Raw genomic sequence first — 16,081 nt, 5'->3', positions numbered from 1 at the left:
CAATATATTGTTCAGGGTCCTTGGCTTACTGGTTTAACCATTCTGACTTGGTTTCTTTATACAAAATGTGCTAATTAACATCTATCTTATACAATGATTGAGATAATGCAGATAATGTGCTTAGAACACAGGTAGAGGTAGCTCTCAAAATGTTATAACTCATTCCATCTTAGCAAAGGGTTGAAAGAACACGACAAGGGAATGATAAAGAATTTGCTACTTGAGTAGACCCTAAAGGAGAAAGGAAATGCAAGAAGTCTTTATCTACCCCATCATATTAAGGGGACTAACTTGGCAAAAGGTTTAGACAAAAACTGAAGACCCAGATAATGACAGAGACACAATTATTTGCATGGGTGAACTGCTCTAAACTTTTCAAAATACATTCCTATCTATATTTTATCATTTTCCAGATGACAGGTCTATATAGATTCAAAATAATTAACCATATGAGGATGTGGAAGATTTGACTTAAGAGCTACTCAGAGATAAATAAATAAATAAATAAATAAAATTAAAAAAAGACTTAGTTCTAGTTGACAAGTTCATGCAAAGATTTAAAAGAAATGGGGATGTTTAAGCATGTTTTAAGCCTAGGAAAAATAAGAATCAGAGGCATATGATGAATGTCTTCAAATATTTGAAGAGCTTTCATGCAGAAAATAAAACAAGATATTTTGTGCAGCTTCTGCAAATCAAACTTGCATTACTGAAGATGTGGATTTGGATGTAAAAATTCTCCATATTTAGAACCAGTTCTTTTTTACTAGAAGTTCAGAGGCAGTAGCAGGTTGTTCTGCTCATAGCAGATGTTATAAAAGGGAAGGGGAACTGGACAGTTATGACCTCTAAGATGCTTTTCCCACCCCTCCTTTGTTTATACTTTAATGTTCACTTTATAAAAGGAGAATTTTATAGTCAATCGAAGATCTAGGTCATCATACAGATCTGTAGATTAAAAAGACTACATACAGGTCCAACGTATTACCCAGCACGTTGATGTTGTTTAGCCTTCCTTATTTCTCCTCTCCAATGAAAAAGCCACCCTCCACACATCCAGAATAATCAAAGAAGTTTCCAGGATTGGCTAATGAGGTCTACTTAAAAGCATTTCCCAGAGGAAGTTAGTGGTTATTACTCTTATCTGCTAGCATCACGACTTAGTAGAAAACAATTCTAAGTTCAGAAGAAAGAAAACCTAGTTTTGATACTATTAACTTAGTGATTAGCCTTTTTTCTACCTGAGGGAACTCCCCACTGGGCATGGCATTGTGACTCAAAATCAATTGGAAAGCCAGTTTTATTAGCATAAATTATCAAAGAGCAGAAGAGTTCAGGAATTCAAGAGACTGGAAATTGAGAAAACAGTGAGCTACAATATGGAGAAATAAAATCAGGATAAAAACTCTCCTCAAATCCTTCATATTTCAGAATGATAATCAAAAAAAACTTAGACATCATAAATGTATGTGCATTTAATAATAGAGCTTCAAAATACATTTGCAAAAACTGAAATAGAATGGAATGGAAGAATGGAATAATAAGTAAATTGACTGAATTTACTTATTATTCTATTCAGAAATTGACTGAAAAACTAAACAATCAGTAAAAACACAGCAGATGTTAGTAACTGTGTACAAATTAATATTTATTGAACATTACAACCACCAACTGTAGAATGTACTGTTTTCTAAATGTACATAGGAAGTTTTATAAAATAGGCCATATCCTGGGCCATAACATGAGACTTAAGAAATTTCAAAAGTTTGAAAGTTTACGAGTATGCTTTCTGACAGTAACAGAATTAAATTAGAGATCAACAATATTAATATATCTTTACAAATTCAAAAATTGGAGATTAAACAACATGTTTCTAATTAATCCATAAGTCAAAGAAGAAATCACAATGGAAATTAAGAAAAATATTTGGGAGGGAACAAAAATACAAAGACAACACATGAACATCTGTGGAATGCAGTTGAGGGAGCAGAGAAATTTCTAGGTTAATATATTTACATAAAAAGAAGAAAGATTTAAAATCAATGATCTAATGTTCCACCTAAAGAAGCCACAAAAAGGAAAGCAAATTAAATCCAAATTAAATCGAAAAAGAGAGATTAATAAGAGTAAAAACCAAAGAACTATAAAACTAATATTAGTGAAAATTACCAAGGCCAAAATTTGCTTCTCTGAAATATTAATAAAATTGCAAAGCTTTAAGAAAGAGTCATCAAGAAACAGAGATAGGAAACACAGCTAACAATTCCAGAAAAAAAAGAAATGATATCACTACATATGTCACATACCAACAAATGAAAAAAGGAAAAATATTAATAACTTTATGCCAATAAGTCCAACAATTTAGCTTAATTAGAAAAAGCTCTTGAAACCTTCAGCTTGCTAAAACAGACACATGAAAAAAACAGAAAATCCAAATAGCCCTATATCTATTCTAGAGATTGAATTTGTTATTAAAAATATTCAGGTTACCAGAGGGGAGGTGGATGGGGACTGGACATAATGGACAAAGGGGAGTGGGAAATACAGCCTTCCAGTTATGGAATGAATAAGCCATGGGGATAAAAGGCACAGCATAAAGAACATATCAATGACATTGTAAGAGCAATGGAACAGATGGTAGTTACACTTGTGGTGAACATAACATAATGTATAAACTTGTTGAATCACACACTGTCTCATATACCTGAAACTGATGTGTCAATTATACTCAAATAAATATTTAATATATATATATTCCTAAAAATAAAATCACAACACTAGATGCTTTCACTAGTGAATTCATTAAATATTTAAGGAAGATAAAGTATCAATCCCACACAAACCCTTTCAGAAAACAGAGGTGAGCCAGCATAATCTTTTTACCAGAATCAGATGTCATTACAAAACCTAAAAACCACAGACTATCCCTCATGAACATAGACTAAAAAATCCATTCACCAATATATAAAAAAATAATTTAAAAAGTCATTACCAAGTGGGGTATATTCTACAAATGTTCTGACTAATATTTTAAAATCAGTATCATTCAGCATGTTAAAAAATATATAAATAAATATATGTATTACCTCGATAGAAGCAGAGAAAGCAGTTAAAAAAATTCACTATCCATTCATGATTTAAAAGAAAGTCAGTAAACTAAGAATAGAGGGGAACTTTACCAATCTGATAAAGTGCATCTATGGAAAAACCATATTTAATGGAGAAATACTGAATGCTTCTCTCCTAAGATCAAGAATAGAACATGAATATCAACATGGTAACATTTTACCATTTCATTTGGCATTGTACTAGAGGTCCTAGTTAGTGCAATAAGGGAAAGAAAGAAAGAAAGAAAGAAGAAAGAAAGAAAGAAAGAAAGAAAGAAAGAAAGAAAGAAGAAAGAAAAGAAAAGAAAAGAAAAGAAAAGAAGAAGAAGAAGAAGAAGAAGAAGAAGAAGAAGAAGAAGAAGAAGAAGAAGAAAGGGAGGGAGGGAGGGAGGGAGGGAGGGAGGGAGGAAGGAAGGAAGGAAGGAAGGAAGGAAAAGAAAAGAAAAGAAAGAAAAAAAGAAAAGAAAAGAAAAAAGAAAGAATGGGAAGGAAGAAGCAAAACTGTCTTTACTTAAAATCAACATGATTTTTGGCACAGAAAATCCTAGAGAATATATCAAAGAAAAAAACCTACTTGAACTAATAAGTAAAATTACCAAGGCTGCAGGAACAGATCAATAGGCAAAAATTAACCATATTCTTATAGTAGCAAACAAATGGAAAAGAAAATGTTTTTTTAAATTTCACATACAATAACATCAAAAAACACAAAATACTTAGAAATCAGTAATTTTATACTCTTTGGGTAAAACCTTGAAAGACACAAAGCTGAATTTCTGAGAGACACTTAAAAATGCCTAAATACATAGAGCAGTATACCATGTTCATAGATTGAAAAACATGTTTGGATTGCTTTGAATCCAAAGCAGTCTTATCAAACTCTCAAGTTATTTTTTTGTAGAAATTAACTAAATGATTCTAAGAACTTGCAGGGAAATGCAAAGAACTTAGAAAAACCAAAACAAATTTAAAAAAAAAAAGAAGAAGAACAAAGGGATGCCTGGGTGGCTCAGCGGTTAAAGCGTCTGCCTTTGGTTCAGGGCATGATCCTGGGGTCCTGGGATCGAGTCCCACATCGGGCTCGCTGCGTGGAGCCTGCTTCTCCCTCTGCCTGTGTCTCTGCCTCTCTCTCTCTGTGTCTCTCATGAATAAATAAATAAAATCTTAAAAAAAAAAAAAAGAAGAAGAAGAACAAAGTCAGAGAACTCCTAATTCCTGATAACAAGCCTTACTATAAAAGTAACTGCAGTAACGCTAGAGAGGTGTATTATTCTCTGATGTGTTACTGAGTTCTATTTGCTAATACACATTAATTCATATTAACAAGTGCACTGATATTAATAAGTGAGATGAGTCTGTAGCTTTCTTTTATGCTGTGTCAAATGTGTATATTAGTATTATATTTCCAACTTCATAAAAATAACTTTGAAGTTTCTCTTCTTTCTGTAAATGGTCCTTTGGGACAGTTATAACAGTATTGGTATGACTGATTTTTTTATACATTTTTGTTGGCATTTAATTGCAAAACCATGGAAGTTTGGCATTTAGGGCAGGCTACTTTTTAACTACTTTTCAAAATTTTTATGCTCCTTGTCTTATTTATGATTTATGTAGACCTAGGGTATTTTAGTAATTTGTATGTTGTTTTAAAATAACCCATTTCATCCTAGTTTTCTAATGTATTGACATGCAATAATTGTAATTACTATTCTAGTCTTATAAATTCCTCTAATTTTGTGATTATTTTCTATTTTCATTTCTTATCTTATGTATTTGGGCTTCTCTCATTTTGCTTTTTAAAATACAAAAAAAAGGAGGGGGTGCCTGGGTGGCTCAGTTAAGCTCTGCCTTTGGCTCAGGTCATGATCCCAAGGTCCTGGGATGGAGCCCCATATTGGGTTCCCCTGAATAGGGAGCCTGCTTCTCCTTCTCCCTCTTCTGCTCCCCTTGCATGTGCTCTTTCACAGGCTCTCTCTCTCTCTCTCGCTCTCTCTCTCTCTCTTTCTCTCTTAGTCAACAAATAAATAAAATCATTTAAAAATTAATAAAATATAGAAAAAAACCTTCCAAATCAAATTCACAACATCGAAATGGAAGGGAAAGAAAGAGTAAGCTAGAAATAAGGAAACAGGGGGGAGAGGAACAATTACAAAGACAAAGATGAGAAGGTAAAAAAGAAGAGAAGAAAGGAAAGAGAAGAAGAAAAAGAAAGAAAGAAAGAAAGAAAGAAAGAAAGAAAGAAAGAAAGAAAGAAAAGAAAAGAAGAAAAGAAAAGAAAAGAAAGAAAAGAAAAGAAAAGAAAAGAAGAAAAAAGTTAGACAGTAAATAGTATAAAGACAGAATCACCTACCTGGCCAGATATTAGCCAATGAGTACTAGATTGGTACTAGCCAATCAGTACCTAGATTGGTACTCCTCAAAAATAGCCAGTCTATGAACAGTTTGTTATTGGTCCACAATGAAATAAAGACATTATACTGAAATGTAAATCAAGGCACTGTCTTACTTCCTTCTTCAGGAAAGAGCTTTGCAATGAAGAAATAATATTTCAGCTGAACTAACAGTGTATTTAGTGACATATTTGATTTACGTATCTGTGCCTGGTGACATACTTGATCCTAATACAGTTTTATCTCAGCAGGGAGAAGTAACAGTTTGTGAAAGGACACCAACCAGCAGACCATAGTTTGTTTAGCACCGGCCTAGCTCACTCACTCACTGCACAATGCCAATAGATTGCTTCTCCCCCTTATACCACTGCAGCTCTCCAACTAACTGCAGGGCCTCAGTAACTACTTTTACCTACTGGATTTTGGGTACTAGAAGATATCTACATGGCAGTTTAACCCATAACCAAAAAGGTTCAAAGTGCATAGTAGGTTATGAATAAACATTGATTGATTGAATAATCAATGATTGAATGATCAGGGCTGATGTATACATGTTACAGTTGATGCACTGCACAATTTGCACTTGGCCAACAGTGAGTGATGCGTGAAAAGGGCAGATGCTCTGCTCTCCAAGTTGCATGCAAAGCTGTATTATTCAAAGGAAAAGGCACCATTTTCTTCTTTCAATGGCATGGGTATGCCCAGAGAGACCACCTTTTCCTAATTCCTATGAAGACCCTATGTAGATTAACAGCAAGGGACTTGACTGCAAATTGGCCTCAGAAATGCAGCTGCTCAGTCTTAAACTATGTGCTGTAAATTCTACAGGACAGAAGGCACAGCCATCCCCAAAGCATGGCAAATTAGAGTGACAGCTCCTTCATTCAGGAATGATCCATTACCTGGCTTTTTTTCTCTTTCTTTTTTTAAAGACTGACATAGCTCCTTGGTCAAAGAAATGGGGTGTTGTTTTGAACTAGACTCTATATTATAACCAGTATAAAGGGTAGCTGCACATCTCAGCGTAGATATCCCATTCTTGAGGAAGGCTTCCCTGATCTCCCAAGTCTGGGCCTGGATGCTCCCCCTGGTAGTAATCGATATATTCCATTCTATAGCATTTAACACTGTACTGTAATTGGCTATTTGCATTTCTATCTACCAACGTATATTTTTCCCCACTGTACTGTGGATGCTTAGCACAGTTTTTGTACGTGGCAGGAGGCAGATCAGGGAAGCAGAAGAAGAATAGAAGCAAAAAACCTGCAGTAGAATATCATTTTTAGATATCAATTCATTTCAATATAGACATCAATCTGTGTCTAAAACCAGACAGAAAGCCATCCAGGAACAGATATTTATCCTATGAAGCATCCCCTATAAAGCTCCTATAGGGACTTTAGAGACTATAGGGACTATAGGGACTCCTATATATGTTATAGACACATCCTAAGACCCTTGATGAACTCAGCAAAGCCCAGTCTCCCTCTGTATCAATTTTCATAAGCAATCTAGGTCATTTCTGGGAGGAAAGAGACCAAGCACTGCTCCCTAAAATTGAAAGTTAGGGACACCTGCCAGGGTAGCTCCAACAAAGCCCCAGTGGCAGAAAAGTTTGTCAAAGCATAGATTTAAAAAATCACCTTGGGGGATCCCTGGGTGGCTCAGTGGTTTAGCGCCTGCCTTTGGCCCAGGGCGTGATCCTGGAGTCCCGAGATCGAGTCCCGTGTCAGGCTCCCTGCATGGAGCCTGCTTCTCCCTCTGCCTGGGTCTCTGCCTCTCTCTCAATCTCTCTCTCTCTCTCTCTATCATGAATAAATAAATTAAATCTTTAAAAAAAATCACCTTGAAGAAATGGGAAATCTAGTCTCTAAGCCCTGACATCAACACTCCACTCTCAGAACTTCCCATAGTCTTTCTAGTCACCATCCTCTCAAAACATGAAGCAGAGAAAGAGAGATGGGGGAAAGGAAGATGGGAAGAAGGAAGAAACAGCAGTAGGTGAGAATAGCCATTTTTGTCTTCCAAGCTCTATATGAGATCTTCTTAGATCTTAACCCTATAGAGTGGCTATTGTTACCTCTGTGTTGTATGTGAGCAAACAAAGCTCTAAGAGGTTAAGAAACATGGACAGGAACCCAGAAGGAGCAAGTTTAGATTTCCCCCATATCTTCTTGCTTTCCCCTCCTTGTTGCAGCTACTAGGACTATATGGCCTCAGTTGACATCATCTGTGTGGATCACACACCCCTCCCCCACCCCACCAAAGAAGCTGATGGAGGATGTATCCAGTGGCATCTGGGTTCAAATCTTATACAGATTTTTCTTAATCAGGTATCTGTCACATGCTGGTTTTGTGACCCCAGGCAAGGTAGTTTATCTCCTAGGAGCTCAGCAATCTGATCAGTAAAAGAAGAGTATTTACTTCTGCAAGTGTTTGAGAGACTAAAATATGTTTCTGAAAAAGAAAAAGGCAAGCATTTAATAGGTACTCAAAAAAAAAAAAATGCCAGCACTTCTAACACACATACACACACACACACACACACACACACACACACACACGCCACCCCACCATAACAGGATGAGGTTGGTCTTCACTCAAGGCTTACTGTACCTAGAGGAGGAACTGGATCTCTGGCACTTTGTATTTAATTACAGAAGGTGCAAGAGGAGATTATTTTCCTGACACCTAGCAATATCGAGGGCAAATCTGCCCAGGAGTTTGTTTCTCTCATTTTCCTTTAAGCTTTCCTCTTCCATCCCCTGCCGTCTCTTCTGTTCCCCCAGGGGCCATCTAATGTCTCATTTACCAAGATCCTAGTTGTGTACAAACTCAAAATCCTAGATCATGCGTGAGCTCAGCGGTACACACACAATAGCACTGCACCCGACAGCAATTCAGGAAGGTCCTTGTCCTTTCAAGGAATCATGCGTTACACTAGACAGGCCAGGAAAACAGCAGTCATTTGGATGGATTTGGGTAAAAATGAAGTCAAATGTAGCTCTAGAGTCACATAACTGCTACCCTGTAGGCTTAAAACATGCAAACGATCTCTGTGTTTTACTAGGTGACTTTAGGAAGTATTTAAGAGCCAAAGAGCACACACCCCATTGAGACTTTTTTGTGGACTGGGGCTTGACCCAGGGTCCCTTAGGTCATACCACTCTTCTCAGCTCATTTTTAAAAAGGTTTTATTTATTTATATGAGAGAGAGAAAGAACCAGCGGGGGGCCGGGGCGCAGGGGGAGGAACAGAGGAAGAGGGAGAAGCAGATGCCCACTGAGTAGGGAGCCCAAAGCAGGACTCAATCCCAGAACCCCAGGAACATGACCTGAGCCAAAGGCAGATGCTTCACTGACTGAGCCACCCAGGCGCCCCTGCTCAGCCCATTCTTAAGACAGCCCTGGCTGGTTCAGAAAATCAAAACACGCAGGGAAGGCCCCAAGGGTCTCTGAAATCCTCAGCTGGACCGTTAGCAGCAGGAAAGGGGCCAAAGGGCTCCTCCCATCAATCCTGAAGCCTGGGACCTGCCCAAAATTGTTCCAGGAATTCTGATGGGTTCCAAGAAATCCTTCCCAGGGAATTACTGAGAGGCCTCACCAGTGTGGCTCCTGTTCCTTCAAAGGGACCCCCAGGAGGCCAGGGCTGCAGTGGAGACTCAGGTCTATGCTGGCACGGGGCTCTCCAGGCAGAAGGAGATGTCTAGTGTTCAGTGTGTGAGTATACTGTGCATCATGGATAAACCTTGAAAACATTTTGCTAGGTGAAAGGAGCCCCTCACGAAGGACCACACACATATGGTATGCCTCCATTTATGTGAAATGTCAACAGAAAGTAGATTAGTGGTTGCCAGGAGCCGAGGTGGGGTAGGGGGTCAGCCAGGGGAGAAATGGGAAGTTTCTGCTAAGAAGCATGGAATTTCTTTTTGGAATGATAAAAAAGAATGTTCTAAAATTGCTTGTGGTGATGGCTACACAACTCTGTGAATATAAAAACCATAGTATTGTATCCTTGTGTGGTATATGAATTGTATCTCAATAAAGCTGTTACATATATATATGTGTGTCCTGAAGTCTGCTCACAGTAACCAAGCCATTAGGGCCGGACTCAGAGGCAATCCATCCAAGATGCTCTTGTGGAACACGCGAAAAAACCCAAATGCTATCCTTTCATTCATTCACTTAATCACTTACTCATTCTAAATTTACCAGTGTGCAGAACGGGACCACCTTATCAGAAACATAACACCTATTTTCTTCATTGCACCCAGCTTAAGGCTGTTTTGCTGGCTTTGAATATAGACTCCTTTATCCCACACTGCAATTAGGAAGTGCCCTCCTGGGCCCTTTGTAGGTGATGAGCCCCTAAATCTTTAAAGAGGAATTTTAGGAAAACCTGCTTGCATTTCTGCTCTGCACAGAGCTACCAAAGTCTTACTCTCTATTTCTTTGTTCCTCTCTCTCTCTCTCCCATCCCCTTCAGCTGCTGCTCTGCAGAGTCCCCAACACTTCCAAAAGGGAATCCAAAACTTCCAGAGCGAATGGGGCTTTGGTAGCAGCTCCAGAAGCAATTTTCAGGGAGGAAATCCTGGCCCCTGTGAGAGCTGCACACAAGCTCCATTTGGGCATTTCCCCTAAAGACCAGTCCTGAGCCTGTACCTAAGTAGAAGAGGTCACCTCTGGGCAACCCTGAGCTCGTGTGCCACAGGGCGTGCTTCACACACAGGACCCGAGAACCCAGTCCCAAAATGGGAGTGTCTGTGGTCCTGGACCCACACATGGTGTCCAGGGCGCTGGCCTAGGACAGAGGCGACTCCTGTGGCCTCGGGGTGGCCCCTCTTGGCCCTTCCCTAACCCTACCTTGCCTCGGAGCACTGCATGCGTCCCTGTCCAGACACTGCGTGCCTAACAGGAGGCTTGAAGCAGGAAGGGGTGCAAAGGGATAAAATTGCAGGAGATTCGGTGTGGAAAAGCCAGGGCGGAGAGGACTCTCCAACACCACAGCCCGGGGGTGCAGCTCAAAGCCACAACCTCCAGCGTCCAGGCACCAAAGCAAAAGGCGGGAAGCCCCCGGGTTTCCTCGAGCAGAGCCACAGAAGAGCTGCTGCGGCCAACGTCCCCCGTGAGCGCTCCGCCGGCTGCTGCTCTCCGCGTCCAGCGCCCGCCCGCAGCGCGGATCTGTGCCGGTACCCACGGGGGGGGGGGAGGGGGGGCTGGGTGAGTTCGGTCTCCCACGACCTCCATCCACTACTCTTCCCAGCGCCCCCAAATACAACCTAAATAAAACAGCGTGCTACCCATTTATATACAGCCCTCCACGGCAAATTCCTAAGCCCCTTTCTCACCCTTTCCTTGAGCCCCTTCTACTCCGAAAGGCTGGAATTGCCACAATCTCCAAACCAAACCCGCTTCTTCCCGCCGTGCGCCCACAGCACCCAAGAACAGGGCACAGTTCCCGTGCGCAGCACAAGGCATTGTCACGGTCTTTGCATGCGTATCGCGTAGCACCTCCAAACTCCCTGCCCAGCGACGCCCACGAGGAGGCATCTAGGTGCACCGGCCGGTCCCCCCCCCTCCCCGAGGTCCCCGGGCCATCCTGGGCGCGCGCGTGGAGAAGGTCCGTGGACCTGCAGGTCTGCAGGTGGCTCGCCCTCTCCACTTTGCCTTCCTCGCAAATAGATTTCTCAAAGCTGACCCGGAGCAGGGCGGAGAAGGACTGGAACTGACCTGTGCAGGGGAATGTTCTAGCCCAAGATGGGGACCTCCCGATGCCTAGGCAGGATCCAAGGTCGCCGCGCGTTGCTTCCCGGCGGCGCGAGGCTCGTTCGCTCGCTCCCCGCGTGGTGCCCCCCTCTTAATTAGCCTCTCCGCCCCCTTTCCCTCTGCCTCTCCAGCTCCCACTCTGCAGCCCGGGGCTGCCTCCTCTGCAGCGCTCCCCTCCTGCCTGGCGCCCAGGATCAGATAAGAGGAAAGGAAGGCCAGCCCGCGGCCAATTATAGAGCGGAAGGTGGCCGCGGGGCGGAGGTTGGGGAGGTGGGGGGCAGGCCTACGCCCCAAACGGCCCCCACCTTATCTCCTCCTCCTCTCCCCACCCCCGCCGCCCGACAGGGCCTCCGAGGAGCCCGCCCCCGCGCGTCCCGCGACCTGGCGGCCGCCCCAGGTGCGCGCTGCAACCCGCTGTCCTGAGCCCAGGAAGCGCCGCGTTGGCGCGTCCACTCCGACCCCGGCCTGGGTGGGGCTCGCTGGGTCAGGCCTGCAGTCGCTTTGCGAGGTCGGAGGCCCCTGGAGGCCCCCCTCCAGGACCCAGGTAGTGTGTGCCCACTTCCCCGTTCCCGAGACCCCGTTTGCCTTCCAGCGACAGGGACCTGGCCCTTGGGAGCGCGCGCGCACCGTGCTGGGGCCCCGGCCTCGCGGCCTGGCGCGTCCTCGTCCGAACAAGGCTGCAGAACGCCACGGCAGGGATGCTCAGATTTCCACGCGCAGGAGAATCCTTCGAGGGTGTCGCAATGGCTGTTTCGTAAGCTTAAAAGGACGACTGGTGGCAGCGGCCAGTGCTTGGACTTCCTTGAACTGCAGATTCCCACCCGCAAAGATCCAGCTCCCGCAGCTCTGGCCTGAGGCCGGGGACTCTGCGTTTATCAAACACCCCGGTGGTTCTCGTCTACGCAGGCCACCACCTCACGAGAGTCTCCAGGCCGAGATGTGAAGCACACGAGGTGCGCCACACCTGGCGCCAGGTCTCTAGGAACTAGGGCTGGGCTGTCACCCTCCGGGGCCCCCTTCGAAAGTCATCCGCGTTACCCAGTGTCGGAACCGCGCGCAAACCCTCGGCGGGCGCCGTTCAGCTTTTGCCCGCACACAGGGTGGGGAGGGAGTTAACAGAAACAATTTAGCAAGAACTCCGGTTTTCGCAAGAAAATGCTTTCTCACGTTGGAAACCCACTAAAGGCTGGTGGGGGACCCCAGAGAAAGGGCAAGTGGTCCGCTTAACCCGCTCCCCACGTGCCCAGCTCAGGATACAGGGAGAGAGGCTCTGGGGTTTGACACCTTTAAAGGGGGTCCGTCTGACCGTCCCAACCACTGTTAGCCACCAGCTCAGCTTTCCCCGATGTCGCGCGCAGATGCATCTCCTTGTAACCGCTCCGGACACCCCGCGGGGCCCGCGGTTGGAGTGGGCAGGGCCCGCTCCGGCGCCCACCGAGGCCCGGGTCTCCACTGGTCCCTTTTCTGATTGGCTCAGCCCAGCCGCGGGGCGGGGCACAGCTCGGCGCCCCTTTGCAGCCGCGCTTCACAGAACCAAATTTTCTGGGGTCCGGGCAGCCTGCGCAATTCTTAAGGAGACAGGCTTCGTCCCAGCGCTCCAGAGGGTCTACTGCAAGGGAGGGAGCGCCACCTGGTGTCTCTGCCTGGAGCTTTGGGAACGCGCGGGAGCCGCGAACCTCCCCATCCACCTGCACGGAAGCGCAGAGACCCGAATTCCTGCAACGCCGTTGTTGATCCCTGCAGGCAACCCCCACTCTGGTTGTTCCTCTGCCGCACCTCCCCGCGCAAATGCCTACTTCCATCAGACTGTGCTCCTCCTTTTCATTAATAAAATCTATTTTAAATATTAAGTATAGTCGACCCACAATGCTACATTAGTTTCAGGGGTACGACACGGTGATTTGACAGCTCTAGACATTATGCTGCGGCCACCACAAGTGCCATCCGTCACCATGCAGCACTATTACAATACCAGTGTCTATGTTCCTTCTGCTGGGCCATTTGTCCCTGGGACTTACTCATTCTGTCACTGGAAGCCAGTGTCTCCCATTCCCCTTCACCCATTTTGCCCCTCCCTCTTCTCCCTCCCTTGTGGCAACCACCAATTTGTTCTTTGTACTTGTGGGTCTGTTTCTGGTTTGTTCGGTTGTTTTTTTAAAATTCCACATATAAGTGAAATCATATGACATTTGTTTTTCTCTGTCTTATTCCATTTAGCACAATAAATAGCACCATCCATATTGTCACAATAGCAAGATCTCATTTTTTTTATAGCTGAGCAATATTCTGGTGTGTGTGTGTGTGTGTGTGTGTGTGTGTGTGTGTGCACGCCACACCTCCTTTACCCATTCATCTATTGATGACATTAGTCTGCTTCTCTATCTTGGCTATTGTGAATAATGCTGCCATAAACATAGAGGTGCACATATCTCTTTGAATGAGTTTTTTTCTTTTTCTTGAGTAAATACCCAGTGGTGGAATTACTAGATTGCATGGTATTTCCGTTTTTAAATAAAATCTACTCACATCTTTCATTTTTTACCAATATGTAGATGACTTGTATAAGATCAGCTTTTCCTGTAATTTTTCTGGCGAAGGTAGTGGCATATTAGAGCAAAGTTTTAGGCGGGGGGGGGGATAAAAGTATTTATGATGAAACTATAGGAAATTAGAAATGAGGAATTCTCAGATGAGTTTTAAGTGTGAAATATGTGCACAAAAATCCCTATACAGCAAATAGAGAAGTACACCATTTGGCAAAAACCTTATACCAAAATGTATATTAATTTTGTAATGGAACAAAATGTTATTTTTTAGACTTCTAACTCATCCTTCGTTTCGTTAACTTTTTATTTCTGGCATTTCACTTTCAATGTAAACAAACTTCAGTTAATGTTGAATTAGAATGACTGGTTTTAATCAGTTGTCCATTATGTTGCAGTTGTATATAAATTCCCAACCCCTTCAAGAGAGTGTTTATTCAACATTTATCTTAAGGTCAGCTCTCAGAGTCTGGTGGAGTACTGAAAACTGAATCATAGAAACGACTGGAAGACTCCATTAATGGTCTCCAACACCACCCCCACCCCGGCCCCAATCTAGAGAACAATGTATCTGAATGAACATGTGAACATCTGGGGCCTTCTCAAAGATATCCAAAAATACCCAAAATATCCAAATATCACAATAATTGATTTCAGGACTCAGCAACTCTTATTAGACTCTCATCCTGAGTTTGACGTGACCTCAATCTTGTTTCTCTCGAAGGACTTCCACCCACACACCCTGTTTCACTCCTCTGGTCAATCCCTTGGAATCTTACAAGAAGACGGTGGACCCAAACTTGAATTGAACGTGCTCTGTCTCTTGCTTATGTCACTTTAGTCAAGTTACTTTGCTTCTCTGAGCCTCACTCCTTGGGTAAGAAGGGAGTTATCAATTGTTTCTTAGGAGACAGTCTTGTGGATTAAATGACAGATGTGGTTATGGACCTCATCCATAGTGATGATAAATGGTAGCTATCTCACCCAAACTAGGACTCCCCCTCTTCTACCCATTGCATATGGTTGTACTCTCTTTAGCAGCCCTTTCCAGAAAATTCTCCTTGCAACGTTCCTCAACAGATGTGCTATTGGCATTTTGGATTGGACAGCATGTCTGCCCCAGACATTGTAGGACATTTATTATTTCTGACTCCATCACCAATTTCCAGTAGCACTCTCCCTTTCTCCTAGTCAGTGTGAAAACCAAAAATACCACTGTGCATTTCCTCATACACTCTGTAGCAAACCACACTTTCCAGCTTCTTGAGTTATTTGCATTTCTTTTCCACACCCCTCCCCGTAACAGCCAGCTATGATTTTTCCTCCACCTAGCATTCATTCCCTCTTCTTTTGTTAACACAGTGTTCATACTCAGCCAGTAAGCAGGCATCAGTGCCATAGCTGCGAGCCATAACCATGGTCAAACCCCTGCTCCCATGTTCTCCCCATCCATGCTAACATCCCATCCTTGCTCCTGAGACTACCAGTATTTGTCATGGTCTTGCAACAGCACAGCCATTAACAGAAGGTTAACCCCCAGGGAACTTTCAGAACCCTTCTCTATAGTCAAGGGCTAATGTATTTTCTAATTGATGGATGTCCCTGCTACACCAGCTGTGAAATACTTTGTATCTCACCCTAGAGTAACAGAGCTCTGAGTCATTCCCAGGAAATTGCTTCTACTCTATTGGATATAGTTGTGGTGGGTTGTCATTCAGAACTGTCCCCTAGCCAACTGTGGTCATAAACTCTAAACTAGGCCAACCAGATATCCTATCCTCCAAATGTGAGTATAAAGTGGTGGGACACAAAGGCAGAAAAAGGTATTTACTAAATTTTTATTTTCAAATCATCCTAGCAATGAGGCCTGAAGTAACAATAAATAGACCTAGACATAGTTCTAACATCCAGCAAGAAACTCACCAATATAGCTGTACCTGTTGTTAAAATATTGAAATATATCCATAGCAAGAGGTCGATAATTGCCTCCCCTCACCCCTAAATGTCCTCTTCACCGTCCCATTCCTGGAACCACTATCCCAGATCTCCCTTTGATCCAACAACTGCAGAATTAATCCTCGTGCTACTGTCTGAATGTTTATGTCTCCCCAAAATTCATATGTTGAAATCCTAACCCCTGAAGGTAGTGGTATTAGGAAATTTGCCTTTGAAAGTTGCTTAGATCATGAGGCTAGAACCCTCATGAATGGGATTTGTGCTCTTATAAAAGATGCTCTAGAGAGATCCCTAGCCTCTTCCACCAGGTAAGGATAGAA

The 16,081-nt window shown here is 43.2% G+C and overlaps 1 protein-coding gene across 4 annotated transcripts in view; it reads right to left on the bottom strand.

Annotated features, from left to right (window-relative positions):
- The window catches only part of COL14A1 (collagen type XIV alpha 1 chain), a 216,041-nt gene extending 203,372 nt beyond the window's left edge, over positions 1 to 12,669 (bottom strand). For 2 of the 4 annotated variants that reach the window (XM_025450241.3, XM_025450238.3), the window contains exon 1: positions 11,227 to 11,574. The gene's annotated coding sequence lies outside the window, so the exon portion shown is untranslated. Of the gene's footprint in view, positions 1 to 11,226; positions 11,575 to 11,889; positions 12,032 to 12,546 lie in introns of those variants that run through there. The other 2 variants (XM_025450239.3, XM_025450240.3) reach the window with 2 other exon arrangements.
- Positions 12,670 to 16,081: the final 3,412 nt, after the last annotated feature.

This window comes from Canis lupus, chromosome 13 (genome assembly GCF_003254725.2).
Source record: "Canis lupus dingo isolate Sandy chromosome 13, ASM325472v2, whole genome shotgun sequence".
NCBI lineage: Eukaryota > Metazoa > Chordata > Mammalia > Carnivora > Canidae > Canis > Canis lupus.
This window is presented reverse-complemented; position numbering and strand designations above follow the sequence as displayed.